Source organism: Nycticebus coucang, chromosome 20 (genome assembly GCF_027406575.1).
Source record: "Nycticebus coucang isolate mNycCou1 chromosome 20, mNycCou1.pri, whole genome shotgun sequence".
Classification (NCBI taxonomy): Eukaryota; Metazoa; Chordata; class Mammalia; order Primates; family Lorisidae; genus Nycticebus; species Nycticebus coucang.
In genome coordinates this window covers 31,128,364-31,155,745 of record NC_069799.1, presented here as the reverse complement: position 1 = coordinate 31,155,745, position 27,382 = coordinate 31,128,364, and the positions used below count along the sequence as shown (strand labels likewise).

At 43.0% G+C, this 27,382-nt stretch overlaps 1 pseudogene; it reads right to left on the bottom strand.

Annotated features, from left to right (window-relative positions):
* Positions 1-1,539: 1,539 nt before the first annotated feature.
* On the bottom strand, positions 1,540-25,898 carry LOC128572564 (kelch-like protein 2; annotated as a pseudogene).
* Between the last annotated feature and the right edge of the window lie 1,484 nt (positions 25,899-27,382).

Here is a 27,382-nt window from a genome sequence, read left to right as displayed (position 1 = left end):
TTTGTAGGGAGTGACCCTGTGTAGTTCCTCTGGGGCTGCTCTAGCTAGGGAGTTCTGGTTGTGGAAGCAGCTCTGGTTTGTGACACACTTGGATCCAGCAACAATAGGGCTTGGGCTGGGGTGCACGGTTCTGGGAGTGCCAGTTGCCCAGTGACTTTGGCACAGAAAGCCCAAGGCTCCAGCAGTCTCTGGCCAGGAGAAGAGCTCTGCGCAGAGGCAGGGAGGGCTCCAAAGGGCACGCAGCTACCAGAGTCCCTGTCCAGATGAATGGGCTATTGTGGAAGCTGGGAGGACGCAGGGTTGCATGGCTCCCACAGTTACTGGTCAGGGAATGTTGAGGCCTGGTGGGTGCGTGTCACCAGTCGGGGGTCACTGCACTACTCTTATGGAGGTCTGGGTAGCGCCAAGCTCAGGAGTTTGAGGTTGCTATGAGCTGTGACATCATGGCACTCTACCCAGGGCAACAGCCCCAGGTTCCAGTGTGGCAAAACCGTCTCACTCTGCTGCTAAGGATTAAGGCTGTAAGGCAGCTCAGCCCCCACCTTTAGGCTGCTCAGTCAGTAGGTTACTGTGACCCGCCCAATCCTTGCTCTGACACCCTGAGGACGGAGCTTGCCGGGGCAGTTCTTTCACAATGGCTTCCTGTGCCCAGCTCAGTGGCTCAGTCTGGGGTCCCAGACAATGCCCAAAGTTCTCCACAATCCTGCTCAAGCTCTCCCTAAGGCAGTTGAACTGAGTGCCAAGTCCAAGAACACCGAAACAGTTCACAGGTAAGGCCTTTCCAGTTTGCAGTCTCACTTTTGCTTGTACTTACGTTTGCCGGCGTGAGGTCGATTGAACACACGCAACCACTTGCCAATTTTCCACTGTTTTTGTCCTCCTCTTGGGGTCCAGAAATCCCTTGCTGGCTCCCTGTATCCTCAAAGGTATGATTATAGGCAGATCCCACCAGCCAGAGATGCCTTGTCTTGTCTCCCCAGACTCGCTGTCCCAGTTGCAGGGAAGCTGTTACTCGGTGGCCATCTTTAATCTTGAATTTTCAAACGTATTTAAAGGAAAGCATATAGACACACATTTATATGCACACAATTTATTATATTCATGTAATTTTAATACCTGTTCAAAGATTTTCAGTTCCTGGGTATATTTTTAGGAAAAGAAATGAAGATAAAATTTAATTTTACAAGAACACACATTCTTTTGTGTTATCCTTCTTCATAAAATAATCCATAGTCATTCAAGGTTGAAAGAACTATTCTTTATGAAAGCAACTGTATCTAAAGACTACAGAGTGAGTCCCACAGTCAGAGTGTCATGAAAATTCAGTCAGCTGCTACTCATTGCAGAAAAAGCCTACACGGTGCTTCTACCAAAAATAATCTTCAATATCCGAGGTCTATAAAGGCTGATGATCTCATCTTCTGCTGAGACTTAAAGTGCAGCTACAAGTGGAGAAGTGCCAGACCTTCAGTCACTTCAGAAATACTTGTCGAAGCCTGTTTCTCATGTATGAACATGCCGGAAAAATGTCCTTGAGGCTCATAGTGGCTTATCTATCACTGTGACTCCTGCATAACTTCTTCCTGTGCTCAATGACGACACAACCGTCCATTTATCAGTTGTTGTGAGCTGTATTCTATGAATGCCAAGTTACAGGAACCATCGTCTCCTCCAACAACATACAACAGATCATTAACTGCACAGACACCTGCATTTCTTCTGCACATGTTCCTATCTGCAACCTGTCGCCACGTGTCAGTGGTTGGGTCATATACTTCAACACTTTTCCGTATTAAAGAGCCATCACGACCTCCTACAGCGTACAGTAAGTTGTTTAATACACCAACACCTGTGCTGCTGCGCCTGGTGCTCATCTCTGCTACATGTAGGCCCACTCATTGGTCGTGGCATTATAGTACTCCACCGTGCTCAGACACTGCCACCAAGCTCCGTCATAGCCCCCTACAGCATAGAGCAAGCCTCCCACAACCCCAACACCCACGCTGCTCCTCCTGGTGTTCATCAGGGTGACGTGGAACCACTGGTTAGACTTTATGTTATACGCTTCCACTGACGATAAACCTGTTCTCCCATGGAAGCCTCCCACGGCGTACAGCAGCCCGTTTAGCACGGCAGCCCCCAATGTGCTTCTCCAGTCCCGCATGTTAGCCATGCTGGTCCACTGGTCCTTCACCAGGTTGTAGGAATCTACAGTCCGGACTCTTAACGTGCCATTGAAGCCACCAACAGCAAAAACAAGGCCGGCCATATAGACCATCCCTGTCCTTCACCTCCGGGAAGGCAGCTCAGCCACTTGGTGCCACCGCTCTTCCTTGAAGTTGTAGCACTTCCACAATGCCGGGCTATTTTTTGTTGTAGTTTGGCCAGGGCCAGGTTCGAACCTGCCACCCTCAGTATATGGGGCCAGCGCCCTATCTGCTGAGCCACAGGTGCCAACCGGAAAAATGAGTTTTTGAGTGAGGACCTCTAAGCCAACACCTTAGAAGTCCTAATCTAGCCTAGATAATCATGAGCTGAAGTTGTCAGCAAAAGTTGATTCTTCTTTATAGCAGAGTCTGGAATCTGAGAGGTTCTGGATGACAAAGAGCTTTCAGTTTCCTCACCAGGGGATACTGTACTAACCTCTCTCCTGTCACTTCTCACCTGAAAGAATCATTTCTTCTTCTTCTTCTTTTTTTAAGTTATTATTTTTTTATTAATTTTTATTTATTTCAATAGCTTTAGGGAATACAGTGTTTTTTTGTTTGTTTTTTTTTTTTGTAGAGACAGAGTCTCACTTTATCACCCTCAGTAGAGTGCCATGGCATCACACAGCTCACAGCAACCTCCAACTCCTGGGCTTAAGCGATTCTCTTGCCTGGGAATACAGTGTTTTTTGTTACAAAGGTATTCTTTCTTTCTTTTTGAGACAGAGTCTCACTATGTCTCCCTAGGTAGAGTGCTGTGGTGTCACTGCTCACAGCAATCTCTAACCCTTGGGCTTAAGCAATTCTCTTGCCTCAGCCTCCCAAGTAGCTAGTACTACAGGTACCTGCAACTGCACCCTGCTATTTTTGTTGTTGTTGCAGTTGTCATTGTTGTTTTAGCTGGCCTGGGCTGGGTTCGAACCCACTAGCTTCAGTATATGTGGTCGGTGCCCTACCCACTGAGCTATGGGGACATCCTGAGAGACCCACTCTTTTATGCACGTGCGCCCTAGACAGTGATGTGCTCATAGCCCTCCTAGGCAAAGCTCACCCCTCTGGATTCCAGTCCACAGCATCGGTGCTTTCAGAGTGTCCCAGCAAGACCCCACACCTGGGCCCAGAAGACACCTGGCTTATCCCTGGCCCCAGTACCAGCAACCTGGCCCTTCATCAACCAAGCCACTCAACACCCAGTGATAACCTCATGTTAATCCATGGAACAGAAATAAGCCAGAGCATGCATGTCGCAGCCTGAGCTGTTATCTCTACCACTGGCACACCAAAGAATTGAGGAAGGCAAAGATAAAAATCAATAAACATATATCAAGACAAAGATTGTAGTCATTCCTAGAAAAAAACAAAGCATAGATGCATCTTTGATTGTTCTTAAAGGGAATTTGGGTGTCCCGACCCGCGGGACAGCAACGGGGGGCCGCAGGAACCACCTAAAGGAGAAAAACAAACAAGGGGCGCGAGAAAGGGAGACAAGACAGTATTCTGATCAAGTCTCCAACTTTATTGAAAAAACTTGTGCCTTATAAGCATTACGGGGAAGGTGGGTGGGTCTTGTTGGGAGGTTCAGAGGAGTTGTTAACTGGGGATTGGCTAGAGTAAGTAAGATGGGGCATAAGGTGATTGGTTGGCTAGTTGCCAGGGAAAGTTACTGGGAAAAGGTAAAACTGTTTTTTATTTAAAAAGGAAGTAAGGCCAAGCTTTACCTTATATGGCTTCCGACATCTCCTCCCTTTTTGTTTTAAGGAGGTGGGCATTAACTGAGAGAGGGAGTAGTGACCTGGCTCCTCTCGTGGATTTCCCAGATCCACATTTGTTATTTGCGGTATCTTTTGGAGAGGAGAGGTAAGCGAAATTTTTGATACCAACCTCTATGCAAGCCAGGTTTGCTCTCAGAGAAAAATCAGAGGGGGTCTGATCCTTCATTTGACTTCTCCTTGGGATCAGGAGGTCGAAGGATTGTGGGACCTTCTTTTGCAATGCCTTGCTGTGCACTCAACTCGGTGCCCATACCCTTTTTTCCTTTTATTAGGAATGGGTAAGTGTACCTCTGATCTATACACTGCCCTCATTATGAGGGGAAGCCATGAGAGTCGGTTTCTTGGTCCGACAGAGCCAGGCGATGGTAGTGAATTTGAATTGGTTTTGATAGGGCAGAGTCTATTTGTTGTTTAATGAAAGTGGTGACCTTTTTGAATAGCCAGGGGCCGAAGGAAAGGACTAATAGAAAACCTAATAGGGGGCCTAGGAGTGGGAGGAGATAAGGAAGAAGTCCATTGAGTCCTGACCAAAGGGGGTTATCACGAAGTTCCTTTCTTCTTTCTTCGAGCTGGTCTTGCAGGTTTTTTATCTTGTCTCGAACAATGCCTGACTTGTTGGCGTAGAAACAGCATTTTTCCTGTAAAGCCAAACAGATACCTCCCTGCTCTGCCGTGAGGAGATCTAAGCCTCTATGGTTTTGTAGGACTACTTCTGCTAGGGAGTCTATTTGATCTTGAAGATCGTGAATTGTTTCAGAAAGAGCTGAGACATCCTCTATTAGTTGATGAGACAGTTTGTGGTAGGAATGTATAGATATTCCTGTTCCAGTAACTCCTGTGGCTACTGCTGTAGTGATGCCTAGTCCTGCTATTAGTGGGATAAATTGAATAGCTCTTTTAGAGCGTGGATGTCCAGCTATATAATCAAGACTGGGGAGAGGAACAGGTTGATCTCCTAGTATAATAGAGATATCAGGGAGTAGTTGGGCGGTTACGCAATAGCCTGTCCAGTTACCTGGTAGGACCGTGTAGGCTAAATTTCCTCCGCATACAAAAACATGTCTGGGAGGGGGGCACCGGTGTGAGGTGATGTTAGAAATGGAGGAGCAGTTTGTGAAGGTGATGCTTCCTAAGTCTACATCATAATCATTGTTCTGGGGAGGTTCGTATATACAAGGGCTTTGTGTAAATTCTATAGGTTGGACTCTAAAAGGTAGACTGTCACTACAGTTTAGATGTGAGTTGTTTAGATGTGAAGTGGAGGTGTTTGTTAGTAGGGCTAGGGGCATAGGTGTGCCAAGAGTTAGACATAGCCAGCAGTTTTCCGCGAGGGTTGGGTTGGAATTATTTAAAGCTTTGAAAGTGGCTTCTAAAATATCAGAGGTTTGGATGTTGAGATCTATGTCTCGAGATTTAGGTAAAGCTAAGGGGTGGTATTGTAGGGGAGTATATTTTTCTTTAATTATTTTTTCAATTTGTTTTTGGACCGCATCTTCTCTTACCCTATCTGATGGCCCACCGCCATCAGATGTGTGAATTGGTGGTTTTAGTGGCCAGCAAACATTTTTGCCAATAGTGCCTAAGCAGGAGGCTTGGGCATATTTGGAGTGTCCCAGGTTATGAGTAGAATCAAGCTCACCTCCAAAGGAGCCAGAATAAGTTCTTTGTAAAATGGCTGTTAGATATGTGTTGCCGTTTGTGTGGGTGCACTGTTGGACACTATTGTAGCACATAGAGTGCATTTGATTGGTTATTTCGCACTCTGTGGGACAAGGTCCTGGTTCGTTTTGAACTGGGAGTATGATTTTGGGTGCATTAACACACTGCCAGTTTTGTTTATGTCCTCCTCCTACCTGTGACGTGAAAGTTAAATAGGCGGTTTTGCCGCTGCAATCAACTTGGCTAGTATGGGAGGTGGGTATTATTGTAGTTGTTCCTCCCTTGCAGTCACAAGGTGCTCCATATAGTTTTTGGAGTTTTAAGAGCATTGTCGGGGCTGTTCGGGGGTTTAGGGGAAACTGGGGGGTTGTCAGGAATTTCTACCGTGACAGAGGGGCAGGTGGAAGGAGGGCGAGAAGCCTCTTTAAGGACTTCTTCTCCTACCTTGATTACATCTCGAATGTCAGGATCTAGTGAATGAACTTTTAACATGTCGTGAATTAAATTCCAGTAGGAAAAGGCTGTAACTGGGACTTTGTCAGGACCAAAGGTGTGGTAAAAGTCCTGCAAGGCATCTCCTACTCGGTCCCAGCGTTTTTGGCTGATTGTTCCCTCTAAAGGGAACCAGGGGCAGGTTTCATGAATAAAATTAAAAAATTCTTTAAGGTCCTTTCTTTTAACCCTTACTCCTCGCACTCTGAGTGATCCCTTGATCCCCGTCAAGGAACATTTCATGTGTACTAAGCGAATTCCCCATTATGTTGGCTGGATGGCTCTCTCAGGATCTCGGTTCACGCAAGTCTCCAGTCGACTTGGAACTTAAGTTTCTCTGTGACCACTCTCTCTGTGCCTTACGATCTCTGCTCGCGTGTCATAGGTCGGCAGGTATAATCCGCCTGCTCGGACCCTCTCAGGCAGGACAGCTGCCTACTGCCCTCAGGCTTAGCCTTTGGGAGGCAGCGTCCCTGGGAGTGCCCTTGAGGTGGACGACCGTGTAAGACGTAGCGAGCTCAGAGTTTGTTAGAGAGTGTTAGGCAGAAAAACTAGTCCAAGTGTTTTGGAGTTCTCACTGCCGAAAACGGGTACCTCTCATCCTTCCCCGCTTTGGCCCTGTGAGCTTGGTAAGTGAATTAGATCCGGGAGAGCCAATAATAACAGCCAAGAGAAAGGGGTGTAATGTTTGAAATCTTGTAAGTTATCGTTTGCCTACCTTCTCTTCTGATCCGTCTCACGGCGGGTGAACCGAGGCGATCTGAATGGGGAGTGCACGCGGGTCCTCGCTGCAGCTCCGAAGGGTGCCCGGTGGAGGCTTCCGTAGGCCAGCGTTCTCCTCCAGGGGGTCCCGATGGCCCCACGTCGGGCGCCAGGATGTCCCGACCCGCGGGACAGCAACGGGGGGCCGCAGGAACCACCTAAAGGAGAAAAACAAACAAGGTGCGCGAGAAAGGGAGACAAGACAGTATTCTGATCAAGTCTCCAACTTTATTGAAAAAACTTGTGCCTTATAAGCATTACGGGGAAGGTGGGTGGGTCTTGTTGGGAGGTTCAGAGGAGTTGTTAACTGGGGATTGGCTAGAGTAAGTAAGATGGGGCATAAGGTGATTGGTTGGCTAGTTGCCAGGTAAAGTTACCGGGAAAAGGTAAAACTGTTTTTTACTTAAAAAGGAAGTAAGGCCAAGCTGTACCTTATATGGCTTCCGACATTTGGGAACTTGAGTACTTAAACATGACAAGGCGTACAGAGGGGTAAAGAATTAGAGCCAGGAGTACTGAAGCAAAATGGTTACATTCTTATAAAGCTTAAGAAATTTACATTTTGCTTAGAATAAGGTAAATGTCTGAACAGAAAAGGGGTGAGGAAAGAATCAGTTATGTGGATGTCCCTGGATAGATAGAACAATTGATCTTGTCTCTGTCCTACACCTGGAAAGATAAACTTATAATAAACATTATGAGTATGGAATGAAATGGACTTTAGTTTTGGGAGCTAGACTTAGCCTGAAGACCTAGAGCTATAATTACATGTTTTAGCTTATTGGAGCCCAGTAGGAAATTCCAATAATCTTTGAGGACAGTCCCTGTAAATGCTCCACTACTTTTACCTTTCCATAAGGTTCTGCATGATACATATTGTTAGTGTAGGAATTGTGGCAAAGTCTGCTCTTTTCCCTTTTGGTTGGTTTGCTGAACTACGGTAGATTAGATTAATAAGAGAAAGGTTTATTAAAAAATATCATGTGCATGGGGGAACCACAAGAATGATTACCCAAAGTCTCAATGAATGTCAGAGACCTTTGTAGATCCCTTTTGGAAGGGAGGTGGGAGAATGTGGAAAGTATAGGTGCAGTAAGTGGTTGCTAAGGGGAATATGTTGATGGAAGGAAACAGATTGATTTGTAAATTAACCTTGAGAGGTCGGGTGCTTCAGAAGATCTTGGATCTAGGTCTATCAGCAGGAGTTAAGGAAGTCAGCAGTCCCTTTCGATTCTCAATGAGGTTACTTAGTTTTTATGTAGATAGAGCAAAGGCCTCTTTTAATGCTTCCTGATCATGAAAGGCCTTTAACTCAAAATAATCTTTACATCAAGGAGTAATATTTTGGGGCAAAATTCCTTGGCTCCCTCATTTGTGACAACTATATACATACATATATATATGAGAGAGAGAGAGAGAGAGAGAGAGAGAGAGAGAGAGAGAGAGAGAGAGAGAGAGAGAGAGAGAGAAGAGATATCTCCAATGACTCAGCTTCTGGGCTTTACCCTTGAGTTTGCATAAGTATTTGGTCCTGAAATTTTTAGTTTCTTTTACAGCCCAAAGGCCCAATCAATATTTTCACAAACTCTATACTGCCTCCAGCCATAGATCATTGATAGCTCCTGTCTTCTGGTTATTTTCTTTCCCATAAATCCTCTTTCATGTACACAGTGTGGCTTAGGCTACTTTTCTGGTGCCTAAGTCTGTGCCTCCTGGTATTAGTCCATGAGTTCAAGGCAGTGGTCCTAGACCTGTCTCTTGTAAGAGCAAATACAAATTAGAATACTAGAATTTGAACCAGAGAAAGATTTTTCTCTCTTCCTTTTTTTTGAAACAGAATCTTACTTTGTTACCCTTGATAGACTGCTGTGGCATCTTAGCTCAGAGCGACCTCAAAATTTTGGGTTCAAGTGATCCTCTTGCCTCAGCCTCCCAAGTAGCTGGAACTACAAGTACCTGCCACAATGCCCAGCTATTTTTAGAGACTGTCTTGCTCTGGCTTAGGCTGGTCTTGAACTCATAAACTCAGGCAATCCACCTACCTCAGCTTCCCAGAGTGCTGGGATTACAGGCGTGAGCCACTGCACCTGGCCCTCTTATTTATTTTATTTGTTTATTTTTTTTTGAGACAGTGTCTCACTCTATCACCCTGGGGTTAATTTAATTGTGTCATAGATCACAGCAACCTCAAGCTCTTGGGTTCAGGAGCTCCTCTCTTTTTAGCTTCCCCAGTAGCTGGGACTAAAGTCTTCTCTGCCACAATGTCTGGCTAGATTTTCTGTTTTTAGTAGAGAGAGTATCTCAGTCCTGTTCAGGCTGTTGTAGAACTCCTGAGGTCAGGTGATCCCCCTGCCTTGGCCTCCTAAAGTGCAAAGATTACAAGTGTGAGCCACCATGCCTGTTGTAAGTAATTCTTATAATTATCTCTTAGGATACGCTTATCCGGACTGTATTATTCATACATGCACACACAGATGCACACACGGTAGAAGTTCTGTCATTTGGGCGGTGCCTGTAGCTCAGTTGGGAGGGTGACAGCCACATATATGTAGAGTGGTAGATTGGAATCCGGCCCAGACCTGCTAAGCAACAACAACTGCAACGAAAAAATAGCTGGGCATTGTGGCAGGTGCCCATAGTCTCAGCTACTTGGGAGGCTGAGGCAAGAGAATCACTTAAGCCCAAGAGTTGGAGGTTGCTGTGAGCCGTGATACCATGCACTCTACCCAGGGCAATAGCTTTGAGACTGTCTCAAAAAAGAAAAAAAAAAGAACTTCTGTCAGTTGACCACTCAAGGGAGTGTAAGGAACTTATCAACAAGCAGAGGTGGTTAGCATAAGGAACTTGGGCTAGTATACTGATATGTACAAGTGGCGTAGGTCCTGCCTATGTTTAGGTCAACTTGAGGAAGTCATTGTAGGGAGGTGGTAAATATGGAAGTTCTACTGTGTTATATGTGTATATATACAAACAAGGAGATATATAAACATATACACAAAAGTGCCAAGGTCTGCAGGCCTGTCTCCATGATCATGAGTGAGCATTTCCCTCCAGGTCTCTGGATGAGTAGGACCACACTCAGATCATGGGTGGGAGAAGCTTGAGATGCCCACATAATTACTTCTGAATTCTCAGAGGGACAGACATTTTTAGGGTTCATTCTGAGTATGATGTACCATTTTATTGTAATTTTGCTTTGCATTTCTTTAATAATTAGCATTCAAATGCTTGTTGGCCATTTACATATCTTCTTTGGAAATTGGCAGTTCAATCCTTTGTGATTTTTTTTTTTTTTTTTGAGACAGGGCCTCAAGCTGTTGCCCTGGGTAGAGTGCCATGGCATCACGGCTCACAGAAACCTCCAACTCCTGGGCTTAAGCGAGTCTCTTACCTCAGCCTCCCAAGTAGCTGGGATTACAGTCTCCCACCACAATGCCTGGCTATTTTTTGGTTATAGTTGTCATTGTTGTTTTGGCAGGCCCAGGCTGGATTCTGGTGTATGTGGCTGGCACCATAGCCACTTGAGCTACAGGCGCTGAGCCCCTTTGTCAATTTTTAAATCAAAGTATTGACTTTTTGCTGTTGTGTTTTAGGAGTTGTTTATACACATATGTTACATATATATATTCTGAATATTGTTTCCTTTCATACATGTGATTTAGAAATATTTTCACCCATTTCTAAGGTGGCATTTTTACTTTGTTGAATGTTTTCTTTGATATCTGCCAATGCTGGAATTTCACGTAGTCTCATTGTTCTGTTTTTCATTACATATGCATTTGATGTCATATCAAAGAGAAAACAGTGCCAAGATCAATGTCATGATCTAGTTTCCTATTTGTTCTTCTAACAATTTTACTAGTTATATTTCTTCTGTTATACATATTTAATCTATTTAAAATATAGTTTGTATACAGTGCAAGTGTAGTCCCAGCTACTTCGGAGGCTGAGGCAAGAGAATTGCTTAAACCCAAGAGTTTGAGGTTGCTGCGACACCACTGCACTTTACTAGGGCGACATCGTGAGACTGTCTCAAAAAAAGAGAAGTATACAGTACAAGAAAAAAGTCCAAGTCTATTTTGTTATCTAAATAGGCAGTTTTCAACATTATTTCTTTCTTTCTTGTTTTCTTTTTTTTTTTGTAGAGACAGAGTCTCACTTTATCACCCTTGGTGAGTGCCATTGGGTCACACAGGTCACAGCAACCTCCAGCTCCAGGGCAGAGGCGATTCTCTTGCTTCAGCCTCCCAAGTTCAACATCATTTCTTGAAGAAACTCTTTTCTTCATTGTGTGTTCATGACCACCTCATGGAAGATCATGTGAGCATATACCTAAGAATTTATTTGTGGTCACCCTCTTATTTTCCATCATCTATTTGTCTGTCTCTGTGCCAATACCACATTGCTTTTATTTTTGTAGCTTTGTAATACATTTTGAAATCCAGAAATATGTTATCTTTATTTTTTTTTTTTCTTTAAGGCAGAGTTTTTACCTATCACACCAACTAGAGTGCAGTGGCATCATCATAGCTCACTGCATTCTGAAACTTACGGGATCGAGTAATCCTTCTGTCACAGCCTCCAGTGTAGCTGTGAATCGAGGTGTGTTGCTCCCATGTCTGGAGTTTTTTCTATTTTTTTGTAGAGATGGAGTCTTGCTCTTGCTGAGGACTATGTTGAACTCCTGACTCCAAGTGATCCTCCCACACCACCCTGGCACAGTGCTAGGATTATATGGGTGAACCACCCCTGCCATCACTTCTTTGATCTTTATAAATAGCATTTGACTAGTCATAGTTTCTAAACAAAATTTAGAAATTTTTAATAATTGTCAGAAAATGTACCATTGGGATCTCGATAAAGGTTGTGGTGAATTTGTTCATCACTGTGGGTAAAATGGCCATTGTAACAAAATGAAATTATCTGATCTTTGACCTAGAATTTCTCTCTCTCTCTTTTTTTTTTTTTTTTTTTTGCAGTTTTTGGCTGGGGCTGGGTTTGAACCCGCCACCTTTGGTATATGGGAACGGCGCCCTACTCCTTTGAGCTACAGGCTACAGAGAAGGCTCACTCTTGCTCATTCTGGTCTCAAATTCTCCTGAGCTCAGGCGGTCCACCTGCCTTGGCCTTCAAGAAAGCGAGGATTACAGATGTTAGTCACTTCACCTGGCTATTTTTTTTGCTCCTTATTGGTGGATTAATTCCTTTTTTGGACAGAAGAGATATACTGTATATTTTTACTCAATTTAAATTTTATTATATTTGTTATGTGTCCTAACGCGAAGTCCCCGTGTGACTAAAAATTTTGTATATTTTGGTACTTTATTATTTGTTTGTTTGTTTTATTGGAGATAGAGTCTTTCTCTGTTCCCCTCGGTAGAGGGGCAGGAGAGTCATAGCTCTGAGCAACCTTAAACTCCTGGGCTGATGTTTTCCTCTGGGCTTAGCCTCCCAAGTAGATGAGGCTATAGGCGCCTGCTAAAACACCTCAATAGTCTTTCTATTATTTTTAGAAAGCTGAAAATTTATTTTATATATATGTGTGTGTGTATATATATATATATATATATGTTCACCAACAATGAACAGACACAGAAAATAGCAGTATATACAGAATTTCACTACTTACAATGCATTACAATAGATAATCAGACATTTTATAAACAATTCAATATTGGATTAAACTCTTAAGTATGAATAGTTCAATTCAGCAGAAATCTGACTTTCAGAAGCCCAGCAAACCCATTTCTATTAGGGTGAGAGTTGGCTTTCCTTGTTACTAAAGTGGACTGTAAAAATATTTGTTTCTTATAAATGAAATGGACCACAACAACTTCTTTAAGTGAAACATTACAGTCAGTGTAAGCCTAGTATTATTAAATCTCAGTTTTCTGTGATCTTAGATTGCAATTAATTAAGTTTTTCTTATTATTTATTTTTTGAGACAGAGTCTCACTATGTCACCCTTGGTAGAGTGCTGTGGCATCACAGCTCACAGCAACCTCAAACTCTTGGGCTCTAGGGATTCTGTTGCGTCAGCCTCCCAAGTAGCTGGGACTACAGGTACCTGCCACAACTCCTGGGTGTTTTTTTGGTTGCAGTTGCCATTGTTGTTTGGCAGGCCTGGGCTGGATTCGAACCCTACAGCTCCAGAGTATGTGGATGGCACCCTCCCTGCTGAGCTACAGAAGCCGAGCCTTAACCTCTTTTGAAAAGGCCATTTAAATGTAACACGGTTTACTTTGATCATAGATAAATTGCTATAACTAAGGCCAAACTCTTTTTTCTTTTCTTTCTTTTTCGCAAAAGTGCAAAGCATTGGCTCTGCGCCTATGCTCAGCAGTTAGGGCGCCAGCCACATACACGGGGGTGGGGGGTTCCAACCAGGCCCGGACTGCTAAACAGCAATGACAACAGCAACAAAAAACTAGCCGTGTGTTATGGTGGGCACCTGTAGTTCCAGCTCCTTGGGAAGCTGAAGCAAGAGATGCACTTAAGCCCAAGAGTTTGAGGTTCCTGTGAGATGTGACACCATGCAAATAAATAATGATAAAAACATGGTCAATTGTAATACGTCATCGAGGGTAGTGAGACTCTATCCCCCCACCCCCCGGAAAAAAAGTGGGAAGGATTTGGAAGTTTGGTACTATATACCTACACCTCTTTATCTACATTTATCCTGGCCCCTCTAATCCTACATACAAAGACAACCACCTGTAATTTAGACGTTGTGGTTATTTGACACTTTTGTTCTCCTTCAGCATTATACAATATAAATAATTTAGCAAGATAAGCATGTACTTTAATGAAGATTTACAGGTATGTGGGGATGGTGGAGATATGTCTAGGAAAACACTACTGATTACTGCCTTCCCATCAATTACTGTAGTAAGTGTCAAATGTTACCCACTCTACATAAAGTCTAATTCCTCTATTTGTGACTCTTCATTGTTACAGAATGTATACATAAGTACTTAGTTTTCTTTCTTCCTATCATATTTATTTTAAATGTCCTTCATGAAGTAGTAAAATATTTAACTGATTTCTTTTTTTTTTTTTTTTTTTGAGACAGAGTCTCACTATTTCACCCTCAGTAGAGTGCTGTGGCATCACAGCTCTCAGCAACCTCAAAGTCTTGGGCTTAAGTGATTCTTTTGCCTCAGCTTCCAAAAGAAGCTGCGACTATGGGTGCCCTCCACAATGCCTGGCTATGTTTTGGTTCCAGTTGTCATTGTTTTCCAGGCTCTGGCCAGGATCGAACTCACCAGCCTCAGTGTATTTGGCTGGCACCCTACTCACTGAACTACAGGCATCGAGCTTCAACTGATTTTCTTTCTTTCTTTTTTTTTTAGGGACAGAGTCAGACTCTGTCATCCTTAGTAGGGTGCTGTGGTATCTCAGCTCACAGCAACCTCCAGCTCTTGGACTTAGGTGATTCTCTTTCCTCAGCCTCCTGAGCAGGCGCCCGCCACAGTGCCTGGCTATTTTTTTTTGTTGCAGTTTGTCTGGGGCCGCGTTCTAACCCACCACCCTTAGTATATGGGGCTGGCTCCCTTCTCACAGAGTCACAGACGCTGCCCTTAACTGATTTTCTTAACTACACAACTCAGAATTCAATTTTAAAATTTTACGAACATTAAATTTTAAGATAACAAATCTAACTAGAGACTCATGATTTGTGTTATGGTTCTGAGTCATATTTCAGTTTATTATTCTCAGCAATCCTCAGACTTATGTGTCCTACAGAGTTAAGTTTAACCAGTTTTATTCTCTAAAATGCTTAGTAAGTATACACCCAAAGTGATAACAGAACTAAGGATTTAATCATTAAAAACACCTATAATTCTAAGTTTCTTTGACCAACCTCCTTAAATTCATACTACTTTCAGTATGTTTAGAAAAATCGCAGGAAGAACTAATGTCTAGAACATATATAACAAGTGACTATTTCTATAAAGTTAGATATAGATACAAGAATTCTAGGCTCTGGCTCAGAGCCTGTAGCTCAGCGACTGGTGTGCCACATACACTGGAGCTGGTGGGTTTGAACCTAGCCCGGGCCTGCAACAATAACAACAATAACAAATACAACGAAAAAATAGCCAGGCATTGTGGCAGGCACCGATAGTCCTAGCTACTTGGGAGGCTGAGGCAAGAGAATGGCTTACGTCCAAGAGTTAGAGGTGGCTGTGAGCTGTGATGCCACGACCCTCTACCAAGGATGACAGAGTGAGATTGTCTAAAAAAAAAAAGAGAAAAAAATAATTCAAGGCTCGGCACCTGTTGCTTAGTGGCTAAGACTCCAACTATATGCACAGGGGCTGGTGGTTTTGAATGCGGCCCTGGCCTGCTAAAAAGAACAAAACAAAATAGCCAGGAGTTGTGAAAGGCACCTGTAGTCCCAGCTACTTTGGAGGCTGAGGTAAGAGAATCACTTGAGCCCAAGAGTTTGAGATTGCTGTGAGCTGTGACGACACAGTGGGACTCTGTCTCAAAAAAAAAAAATTCTAGAATGTGTGTGGCTGGGGCAGTGGAAATCCAAGCAGAGGCTGGAAGATTGGAATATTTAAGACCCTTTTCAATGCTGCTACTGTATAAAATGTGTGCTTCAATCAGATTCGTAGGCCCTTACCCCAAATAAAATACTCAAGATGATGTTAAAAATTGAGCGTGAAAGATTTTAAATTTAATAGTTTTAAACAGTTATCATTAAGTTTTAGCCATTTAACTTCTTATCTGGATGTTATCTTTTAGCTCAAATATCAGGAATATGTTCCTGAAGGGCATAGCTTCTCAACTTCGTACAACTGCTAGAGTTGGCTTCTTAAAAGGAAGTGAAGAGGCTTGGTGCTGTAGCTCAGTAGCTAGGACTCCAGCCACATACACCGGAGCTGGTGGGTTCAAAGCCAGCCTGGGATTGCCAACTACAACCAAAAAAAGAAAAAAATATCTGGGCATTGTGATGGGCACCTGTAGTCCCAGCTATTTGGGAGGCTGAGGCAAGAGAATCTCTTAAGCCCAAGATTGCTGTGAGCTGTGACACTCTACCCAGGGTGACATAGTGAGACTCTGTCTCAAAAAATAAAAAAGGAAGTAACACACTTCTGTATCACAATGAGTTACACTGAGCACCAATTGTGATCCATGACAGACAAAAATTGCACTGTATGGCTGGCTGCATTCTAAAGGTACACTGTAATAAATACTTGGTATTTGTAGAGCTTAAAGCACTTTTTTACAGAGTTTTGGGTTTTTTTTTGTTTTGGGAGATAGGGGTCTTGCTACCTAGCCTAGGTTGGCCTCAAACTCCTGGGCTCAAGCCATCCTCCTGCCTCAGCCTCCTAAGTGGCTACCGTTTGGTTTTAATCAGTAAATATTTATTTAGCACTTGGACTGCTCTAGGAACTATAGGGTACAAAAGTAATTGTATTTTGTCCTCTGAATTCAGCTGTAAGGTAGGTTTGCTAAAGCTGTAATGTCACTAAGCATATTTTTTCTGTACTGTTCCCAAGGAGAGAAAACATTGCCAAATCCCAGAAGTAGACATTTCTAAACACTTATAAGAAAAATTAAGTTGGTCTTAAAATTTTTAGTATCTTTGCCTTTTTTTTAACATAAGTTTTATAAGATAATACATTTTTACAATTACCTGATATGGATACAACTTTGCAACTTGGCAAGAAGCAAATCTTAACTTACACGATAATTCTGCTGGATTGTTTGCATCTCAAACTCTCACTTTTGGCAAGTACAACAGGTTAAGGGCACTATTTAGTGTCCTTTCTGATAAACAGGATGATCCTGAACCCATTCTTCCTCCTCAAGCAAGGCCATCCTCTGATGGCAACAGCAGGACCACTGAGAAAGAAATCTTTCAGTGTCCAAAACTCCAGGGGGCAGCTCTGTATGGGATTGTAAGCATGATAACAAAAGCATCTTCTCAACATTTATTAATAGGGGAGAGGGATGTTTCTCTCACTCTACTGATGGCGACTGTACGTGAACACATTTAAATTTAATTACAACAATAACATTTTGGATAGAAATATAGAATCTTATAACATGATCTGTAAGTTGTAATCAATTTAAAATAGCAAAGTTTAACAATAAAGCTACCTAGGGCAGTGCCTGTGGCTCAGTGGGTAGGGCGCCAGCCCCATATACCGAGGGTAGCGGGTTCAAATCTGACCCTGGCCAAACTGCAACAAAAAGGTAGCTGGGTGTTGTGGCAGGCGCCTGTAGTCCCAGCTACTCGGGAAGCTGAGGCAAGAGAATCGCCTAAGTCCAGGAACTGAAGGTTGCTGTGAGCTGTGATGCCACAGCCCTCTACAGAGGGCAATAAAGTGAGACTCTGTCTCTAAAAAAAAAAAAAATAAATAAATAAAAATTAAAAAATAAATAAAAAGAATAAATCTACCTAAGTGTTTGAATTAGAAATAAACAGTAAAACATCTGTATTAATTGTACTATAATTGGTATTTGTTTATATTTTATCTTCAGTATTAACCAAAGGAGTGAAGCTTAGCCAGGATTGAACTTTTTTTTTTTTTTTTTTTTGGTAGAGACAGAGTCTCACTTTATGGCCCTCGGTAGAGTGCCGTGGCCTCACACAGCTCACAGCAACCTCCAATTCCTGGGCTTAAGCGATTCTCTTGCCTCAGCCTCCCAAGCGGCTGGGACTACAGGCGCCCGCCACAACACCCGGCTATTTTTTGGTTGCAGTTCAGCCCAGGCCGGGTTTGAACCCGCCACCCTCGGTATATGGTGCCGCCGCCTTACCGACTGAGCCATAGGCGCCGCCCAGGATTGAACTTTTTTAAAGTTATATATTTATTTATTTATTTTACAAAAGAAAAAAAAAGATACACGCTCAATAAAGTTCCAGATCTTCCTATGTAAAATAACCATGCACTAATTCATGTTATAATCACAGTTTAGACTACTTCCAGTAGATGAGTGTCATAAGGAAGGGTTGGACAGGTTCATGACGAAGAAGTCCTTGCCTCTCAGCTGCTGGTGTTGACAGGGCAAAAAGTGGCTCATGTGCTGTTCCGCATACAGACAAAAGAAAGCATGGAGCTGCTGGCCAAGCTGCCACCCACCCTCTGCACCTGCCTGAAAACAGTGGATCCCCGGGATCTTCAAAACTGTAAAGTGCCAGTTACAAGAACGGCTAAACTAGTAAATAAACTAATTGAGCTTCTACCAGAAAAACCCAGGCAATACAGTCTGGCCTTAAACCTTATTGACGCTGTGCACACACCACATCCACTCCTTCCTGTGACGCTCATATAGTCTTTCTATTTTTTTTTTTTTTTTTTTTTGGCCGGAGCTGGGTTTGAATCCGCCACCTCTGGCATATGGGACCGGCGCCCTACTCCTTGAGCCACAGGCGCCGCCCATAGTCTTTCTATTTTTAACAGAGATGGGATCTTGCCCTTTCCCATGATCATCGAAAACTCCTGAGCTCAAGCGATCCATGTGCCTCGTCCTTCCAAAGTGCTAGGATTACAGCCCTGAGCCAAGGACAGCCAGATTTTCCTACTTTTAACTAGAGAGTTCTGTACTTGTTAGGCCTAGGTACTACACAATGTCCAAGTTTTCTGTTTTTTATTAATTTTTTTTTCCCTGGGATAGAGTCTATGTTGCCCTTGGTATAGTATCGTGGTGTCATAGCTCACAGCAACCTCAAACACTTGGGCTTAAGTGATTCTTTTGCCTCAGCCTCCAAGGATTCCAGGTGCCCGCCACAACTTCCAGCTACTTTTTAGAGATGGGGGTCTTGCTCTTGCTCAAGCTGGTCTCAAACCTCTGAGCTCAGCTCAGGTCCACCTGCCTGGGCCTCCCAGGGTGCTGAGATTATAGGTGTGACCCACTTTTTTTTTTTTTGAGACAGTCTCACTTTGTCACCCTTGGTAGAATGACCTGGCATCCTAGCTCACAGCAACCTCAAACTCTTGGTCTCAAGTAACACTTTTGCCTTAGTCTCCCTCCCAAATAGCTGGGACCACAGTACCCATCACAATGCCTGGCCAGGTTTTCTGTTTTTAGTAAAGATGGGGTTTTATTTTGCTCTGGCTGGTCTCAAATTTCTGAGTTCAAGCATTCTTCCTGCCTCAGTCTCCCAAAGTGTTAGGAATACAAGTGTGAGCCACAGTGCCAGACTTCACTTTGTTATAAATGTGACAAATTATATCATTTTATATTGTGCAAATATTTGTAGAGACATTTCAGAAGTTTTAAACATGCTTGAATGTATATGTTTTATAAAGGCTAAGTTAGATAATTATTATGCACCCCACATTTATCAAAATCTGTTGATTTTGTATGTTTTAGTTGGCTGCATGCAAATAGAAGCATTTCCATCTTCTGTTATCAACGTTTAACTGAATGACAATATAATTCCATTCTAATTGTTCATTTCATATACCAGTTTCACACCATATGTTACAATATTCATGTTTTGCCTTATTTATAAATGCAAGGCTTTTCTTTGCTTCTGAAAGGTGAATTACAGCCTTTCTCTTTTGTGTATATCAATCACATTAAAATGAGGTTTTTCTAGTGTTAAGCCTCAATCCTTAATATTTTCTTTTTTTTTTTATAGCAACCTCTAATTCTTGGGCTTAAGCAATTCTCTTGCCTCAGCCTTTCAAGTAGCTGGGACTACAGATGCCTGCCACAACTCCTGGCTACTTTTTGTTGCAGTTGTCATTGTTTAGCTGGCCCGGGCTGGGCTCGAACCTGCCAACCTCAGTGTATGTGGCTGGTGTTGTAACCACTGTGCTATGGTCACAGAGCCTTTAATATTTTCTTTCTTTCTTTTTTTTTTTTTTTTTGAGATAGAGCCCAAGTTGTCACCCTGAGTACAGTGCCATGGCACCACAACTCACAGCAACCTCCCACTCCTGGGCTCAAGCGATTCTCCTGCCTCTGCCTCCCAAGTAGCTGGGACTACAGGCACCTGCCACAGCACCGGGTTCGGTTTTTGTTTGCAGCCATCATTGTTGTTTGGCGGGCCCAGGCTGGATTCAAACCCTTCAGCTCAGGTGTATGTAGCTGGCACCTTAGGCGCTTGAGCCACAGGCACCAAGCGAATATTTTCTTATCAGAGTTTTTATCAATAGTTTTCATGTGTTTTTATAAAATGTTATTGCCCTAAGTGTATACTAAAGATTCAAAATTTGTGCTGCTCATGGATGTCCAGTTATCCTTAAAAATGACTGTTATGGGCCAGGCATGGTGGCTCATGACTGTAATTCTAGCACTCTTGAAGTGGAGGTGTGTGCATTGTATGACCTCAGCCATTACAGACCAGCCTAAGTAAGAGTGAGAACTTGTCTCTGCTAACAAAATAGAAAAATTAGCTAGGTGTCATGGTACACACCTATAATCAGAGCTACATGGGATTCTGGGGCAAAAGGATCTCCTGAGGTCAGGAATTTGAGGTTGCAGTGAGCTGTGATGCTACAGTGCTCTAGCCTGGGGCAACAGAATGAGACTCTCAGTCTCAAAAACTAAAAGACTGTCATTCAGATTACTTTTGTAATGTAGTATGTTTTTTTCACAATTTTTTTTTCTTTTTTGGAGACTGAGCCTTAAGCTGTCACCCTGGGCAGAGTGCCGTGGTATCACAGCTCACAGCAAGCTCCAACTTCTGGGCTCAAGTGATTCTCTTGCCTCCACCTCCCAGGTAGCTCGAACTATAGGCACCTGCCACAATGCCTGGCTATTTTTTCAGCTGTAGTTGTCATTGTTGTTTGGCAGGCCCGGGCAGGATTCGAACCGGCCAGCTCTGGTGTATATGGCTGGCACGTTAGAGGCTGGAACTACAGGTACTGAGCCTTCTTCACAATTTTATGGGTTAAGTTTTCTTTCAATTTTGTTTTGTAACTGTGTGTAGTTCTTTTTTTTTTTTCTTTTGAGACAGAGTCTCACTGTCACCCTGGGTAGGGTGCCGTGGCGTCACATCTCACAGCAACCTCAAACACTGATGCTTAAGTGATTCTCTTGCCTCAGCCTCCCAAGTAGCTGGGACTATAGATGCCTGCCACAATGCCTGGCTATTTTTTGGTTGTAGTCGTCACTGTTTAGCAGGCCTGGGTGGGATTTGAACCCGCCAGCTCTGGTGTATGTGGCTGATGCCCTAGCAGCGGAGCTATAAGCTCTGAGCCTGTGTAGTTCTTTTTACCTTTTTAAATTAGGTCACCTCGGCACATTTTTTTTTTAGATTTACCTATACAGCATATCCCAAAATTTGCCATACATATACATGTAGGGAAAACAGGAAATTCTAACCAAATGTACTATTATTTACAAAATATTCATTACATATTTTTACAAAATATTTCTCTATGTATTGATATAAAATTTAAAATATAATATGAGTTTCTTTTTTTTTTTAGAGACAGTGTCTCACTTTGTCACCCCCGGTAGAGTGCCACGGTGTCACAGCTAGCAGCAACCTCCAGCTCTTGCCTCAGCCTCCCAAGTAGCTGGGACTACAGGCGTCTGGCTATTTTGTTGTTGCTGTTGCAGTTTGGCTGGGGCCAGGTTAGTACTCACCACCCTTGGTATATGGGGCCACAGGCACCACCCATAATATGAGTTTCTTATGTGTGTAACTTTGGTACACTTTGTACATTATCATTTGGTATGACATTGTTCAGCTCTGTGTACTTGAAAACATTGAGAGGAAAGTTAAATACAAATCAGCCCTATGTCTGTTGGTAAGCTCATTTTCTTTGCCTACATGGTACTTACGTTTGGTTCATGAATAATATATTTTCTCTAGGTTGGTGGCCAATGGTTATTTTATCCTAAAAGTGAATATTTATGAAAACTGTCTAAATTGTAATACATATTAATGAATGAACATATATTTGTGTGATTTCAAGACAAATTTTGAGAAGCCATATAGTTCTTTTTTTGGTATTATTGTTCATTTTTTCTTGTAAAAAACACATAAAGTTGACAATCCTTATCATTTTAGCTGTACAGTTCAGTTGCGTTAAGTATATTGACATTGTTATGCAACCTACATTTCTAGAACATTTTATCTTGCAAAAGTAAAACTCAATGTGTGTGAAAATACTACCCGTTTCATCCACTTTTCAGAACCTTTATAAGGACTACATTATTTTTTCTTTATTTCTACAAATGTAACTACTTTAGATATTTTATATAAGTGATGCAAATATATCTGATTTTGGGGGGACACTGGGTTACTTTATTTATTTATTTATTTATTTAGACAAAGTCCCACTTTGTCACTGCTCTCCCAACCCCCCCACCCCCACGCCGAAAGCCATGGTATCATAGCTGGTAGCAACTTCAGACTCCTGGGCTCAAGCAATTCTCTTGCCTTAGCCTCCTAAGTAGCTGGGACTACAGGTGCCCACCAAACGGCCCAGTTATTTTTAGAAGTGGGGTCTCGCTCAAACTCAGGCTAGTCTAGAACTTGTGAGCTCAGGTGATCCGCCTGCCTCAGCCTCTCAGAGTGCTGAGATTACAGGCATGAGCCACCTTGCCCAGCCATTTATTTACTTTTTTTTTTGCGACAGAGTCTCACTCAGTCACCCTAGGATTGAGTGCCTGGGCCTCAGAGCTCACAGCAGCCTCAGTGGGCTCCAGTAATCCTCTTGCCTCAGCCTCCCAAGTAGCTGGTACTATTAGTGCTCACCACAATGCCTGGCTTACGTTTGAGATGGGCTTTCTCTCTTGCTCAGGCTGGTCTCAAGCTCCTGAACTCAGGTAATCGACCTGCCTCAGCTTCCCAGAGTGAGGGCTATTTCCTTTACCATAATGTTAAGGTTAATCTTTATTAGAAAAGTTAGAAGATGTCCTAAATTTGCTTTCTTTCTTTTTTTTTTTTTTTCAGTTTTTGGCTGGGGCTGAGTTTGCATACCATCTCCAGTATATGGGGCTAGCGCCCCACTCTTTTGACCCACAGGTGCCACCTGATGTCTTGATTTTTAATAGCTGAGTAATACCTATTATTCATATATCCTAAATTATATTTCCTTTTTTTTTGAGACAGAGTCTCACTATGTCACCCTGGGTAGAATGCCGTGGCGTCACAGCTCACAGCAACCTCAAACTCTTGGGCATAAGTGATTCTCTTTCCTCAGCCTCCCAAGTAGCTGGGACTATAAGCGCCTGCCACAATGCCTGGCTTTTTTTTGTTGCAGTTGTCATTATTGTTCAACTGGCCCGGGCAGGGTTCAAACCCACCATGCCAGTTTCAGTGCATGTGCTGGCGCCATAACCATTGTGCCACTGGCGCCAAGCCTTCTGGGTCTCTGTGTTTCTCCTAGCTGAAGTGTGGTGAGCTTCTGGATATTCTGCACCTTTTTGCTTAACTTTGAAAATTTCTCAGTCTTTGTCCACTGTGTTCTTCAACTTCAGAGTTTCTGTTTTTATAAAGCTTTTATTTCTTGTTGATATCTCCATTTTTGTGATTTTATTTAGTTGACTGTATCATTCCCATTTCACCCATTTACCATCATTAAGGTAATTTTTATAGGTAATCTAGATATCTCTATTACTTAAGGTTGATTCTAGGTTATTTATTTTGTTTTTTGGGTTTTGTGCTGCCAGGCAGCACCTATGGCTTAAGGAGTAGGGCACCGGCCCCATACACAGGGAATTGTCTGTTCAAGCCTGGCCCCAGCCAAAAACTGCAAAAAAAAAAAAAAAGAGAGAAGAAGTTGATTCTAGGTTATTTCTTTTGTTTCTTGGGTTTTTGTTGTTCTAATATTTTGTACATATTGTAATGTTTTGTTGATTTTTGAAAATTACAAAAGGCACCTTTTACAACATTTGTGATATGGCTTTATCCTGTAGGACTCTGACACAAAGTGTACTAAAGATTTTAGGAACCTCATACACCCTAAGAAAGTGTTTTGCCTGTGGAATTATGTAGTTATATTTTACTTGAAGACACAGTTCCTCTTAAGAGCTTCTCATCACTTGCTAGACCTGAATCTGCCTGTTGGAGTCCCTCTGCTGCTATAACAGTCTTTTGCCTTTGGTTTCCACACCCCTAATCTATCTTGCAAACTATACACCATTCCTTCCAGCACTGTCATTCATGAAAGACAGCCTTTCTTTGAAAAAACCCTGGAAAGCAAGAAGAATTAACACAGATGTTACTATTTTTCTTTTGAGAACAAAGTTGGAGTTTGGAAGTTTATGCAACATGTTATATTAAGATGGTGCAAAGTCTGTGGTGTGTAAATAAGGCAAACTTTTCTTCCCATTCTTTGTGGTTCATTATTATTTTCTTTCTTATATTTTTGATTTTTTTTAATTTTCTCATGTTTTCTTTTTTTTAATTTTCTCTATACATATACATGTGTTTAATTGTTTTCTGCTTTTTGCCTTCACAAAATTAAAAAAGCTTAAAATTTAATAACAATAACAATGTATAAGATAAGGACTAGAAACAAAAACCTTGTAAAGAACAAATGAAGATAAACACATTCAGAAAAGAAATCAGACGAATGCTACAATGAAATATTAAGCAATATTAATAATAATAATGCAAAAAAAGTAACATTCACATTGTCAGATAAGACTATGTCTATCATAGAATGCTTTGACTGGGAGGTTTAGTATGTACTCATCAGTTAACTTCTTATTTTTTTCCAAAGTCTCAAAAAATAGACAACTAATATTCATAAATAAAAATAAAGGATAATTTCAAAAAAATTTTTATTTTATTTTATGTATTTATATGTTTTTGAGACAGAATCTCTGTCACCCTGGGTAGAGTGCTGTGGTGTCATACCTCACAGCCACCTCAATCTCCTTGGCTTAAGCAATACTTTTGCCTCAGAATCCCGAGTTGCTGGAACTATAGGAGTCTGCCACATGCCCAACTAATTTTTCTATTTTTGGTACAGATGGGGTCGCAAGCTGTGTGGAGTGTGGGCTGTGAGGCACCAGGGACCCCACAGCTTCGGGAACATTCAGGGAATGAACCCCCAACTACTTCTCCATTCCTGAAATAACCATATTCCTTCCTTCATGCTCCCTCAGCCAGAAGTCACATAGCTCTTTCTTTGTCTAGTTAATTTTCAAGAACTGTGCAGAGATCCTTGTGATCTTTCAATGTCATATGTTGTCATATGTTAATGAAGTTAGGTAGAAACCACTAAGTCACATGGTTCTTCCTTTGTTTTGTTAACTGTGCAGAGATCCTCCTGACCTCTCCCTTCTTACTTCTTGTCATATGTTAAAGAAGGTGAGTAGAAACCATTAACAAGATGATTTGTCCTTATTCAAGTCATTTAGAGTTTCCAATCCTATTGTAAGACCGAACATATGTGTTTTGTTTATGCTACTTCCCTGTAGAAAACTCTGTACAGATATTGTAAAATAAAGCTGATTTTGTGCTTTGGTGCTGGGTGGAGCCATCAGCTTAGTCAGACCTCCCAAACCCATCTTTTTTCTCTGTGTCTTCTCTTGTGCTGTATTTTCCTCATTCCTCACGAATTCCACTCTGATTGGCTCCCCTTTGCTGTGCTGGTTTGTGACAAGGCTGGCCACAAAGGCCTGTTTTCAAATGATTAACCCATGTCAGTCTCCCAGAGTGTTAGGATTACAAATGTGAGGCACTGTGCTGGCCTGAAGTGCCCCTTAATATTGTGCTTGCCTATAGTTAGAGATAAGGTCTCGCTGTCTCTCAGGCTGGTCTCAAACACATGAACTCAAGAGATCCAACCACCTCAGCCTTTCAGAGTGCTGGTGAAAGAACCAGACCAGCACCATCTTAAAAGTTTCACTCCCCCCAACCCCTGCCATTTCACTCAGTAAGTTTCACCTTTCAGGCAAGCCCAGGCAATTCCCCGGAATCATGAGACAACTGCCCACCAATCAGGGACCCTCCCCACCTAACCAATCCAGAAATGCCCCCTTTGTTTCAAGCTGTGCATACCCGCCCACTGCGCGGGACCATAAAAACCCCCTGCTCCAGAGCTTGGGGCTCCTGGCTCTGATCCATTGTAACGGAGACTTCAGGGGCCCAAGCTTGAGCTTGCAATAAAACTGCTTTTTTGCTTTTGCATCGGACTCGGCTCCTTAGTGGTCTTTGTGGGGGATTTCGAGATCTGGGCACAACATTTGGTGTGTTGGCCGGGAAGTCTCCCAAGACCCCTGAGGACATCGACCCGAAAAGCTGCTCTGTGGTAAGTGTCTGTCTGTCTTGTCTGCCGTGGTTGTTTTTGGAAGTCTGGAATCTGTAAAGAGGGTAGGCTAAAATCAAAGCGGACATGATGGAGGCTGCTGGCTAGGGGTGCCGAGAAGACGTTCCGGCCCCTTCTGGAAGGGACCCTGCCACTCCCCCACCAGATGTGGAACCCTCGGGGTGTGGTGTGGAAGCAGGCCCTCCCTGCCCGAGATGTGGAACCCTCGGGGCGTGGTATGGATGCAGGCCCTCTTGTAGTTTTTCTGGGTGGACAAAGCGGTCGCGCCCACAGCATGGTCAGAGACTGTTGTCCTATTGTTTCTGTTGGCCGTGGATTTGTATGTCTTCAGTGTGTATGTCTCTTGTATTATGTTGGAATTTTAGTGTGGCTGAACTCAGAGCCCAAAATTTGGGACTTGTGGTGAAGAAAAAAAAAAAAAGAGAGCTAAACTGATTACTTTTTTTGCAGGACGGAGTGGCCAAACTTCAATGTTGGCCTGCCTCCAGAGGGAACTTTTCATCACCCCCTCCCTGGCTGAAAGCACTTCCCGGTCTCTGACCCCACAAAACTTCTGCGCCGCTTTACTCCATTTTGCAGGATAGTGCAAACAAATATTTACTTTGCCCTCCTTTATATCACCCCTCGCTGAACGTCTTCCCCTGTGGGGGTTGCGCCAGTGCTCTCCTGGGTGGCGGGCCACCCCTTCCACCGCACGACTGCTCTCCCCACCCCCTTCGCATTAACCCTCTGTCCTGGCGATGATGGGGCGGGGACGCCTGTGGGCCTGGAGGACTTTTTTTTCTCTCCAGGGACCACTCGAGGAAAAAAAAAAAAAAACAGCCAAGTGAGCGCATGGGGTCAGTGGCCATGTCAGCTACCCCACCCACCCATCTTGAAACACGGACCAAGAAGTCTAACACATGCGCGAGTCAGGGACTTGCATGAAAGCTGAGGCAGGGAACCGTTCCCCTCCACCCCTCCCCCCCCGCCAGTGACCTGCCACCGCTGGGCGGCTCCAGGATGGCTGAGAAGGCCTGGCAAGGAAAGAGCTTGGGGCCTCACCCTTTGCAGGGCAGGCCCGCCTCCCAAGTGTTACAGCGATGCTGCCAGAATCTCCATGCCTGGGTAAAGCTCAATAATAAAGGGCCTTTATTATTAGCCCTTTGCCATTAGCAATTTGTATAAATAGAAAAATATTTTTACAAACGGAATCTTTGTCAAAAGATAAGATTCTTGCCTTTTAAACCTAATTATCAGTTTGGCTGAATGAATGGGTGACTTCATGGTAAACTGGGATCCT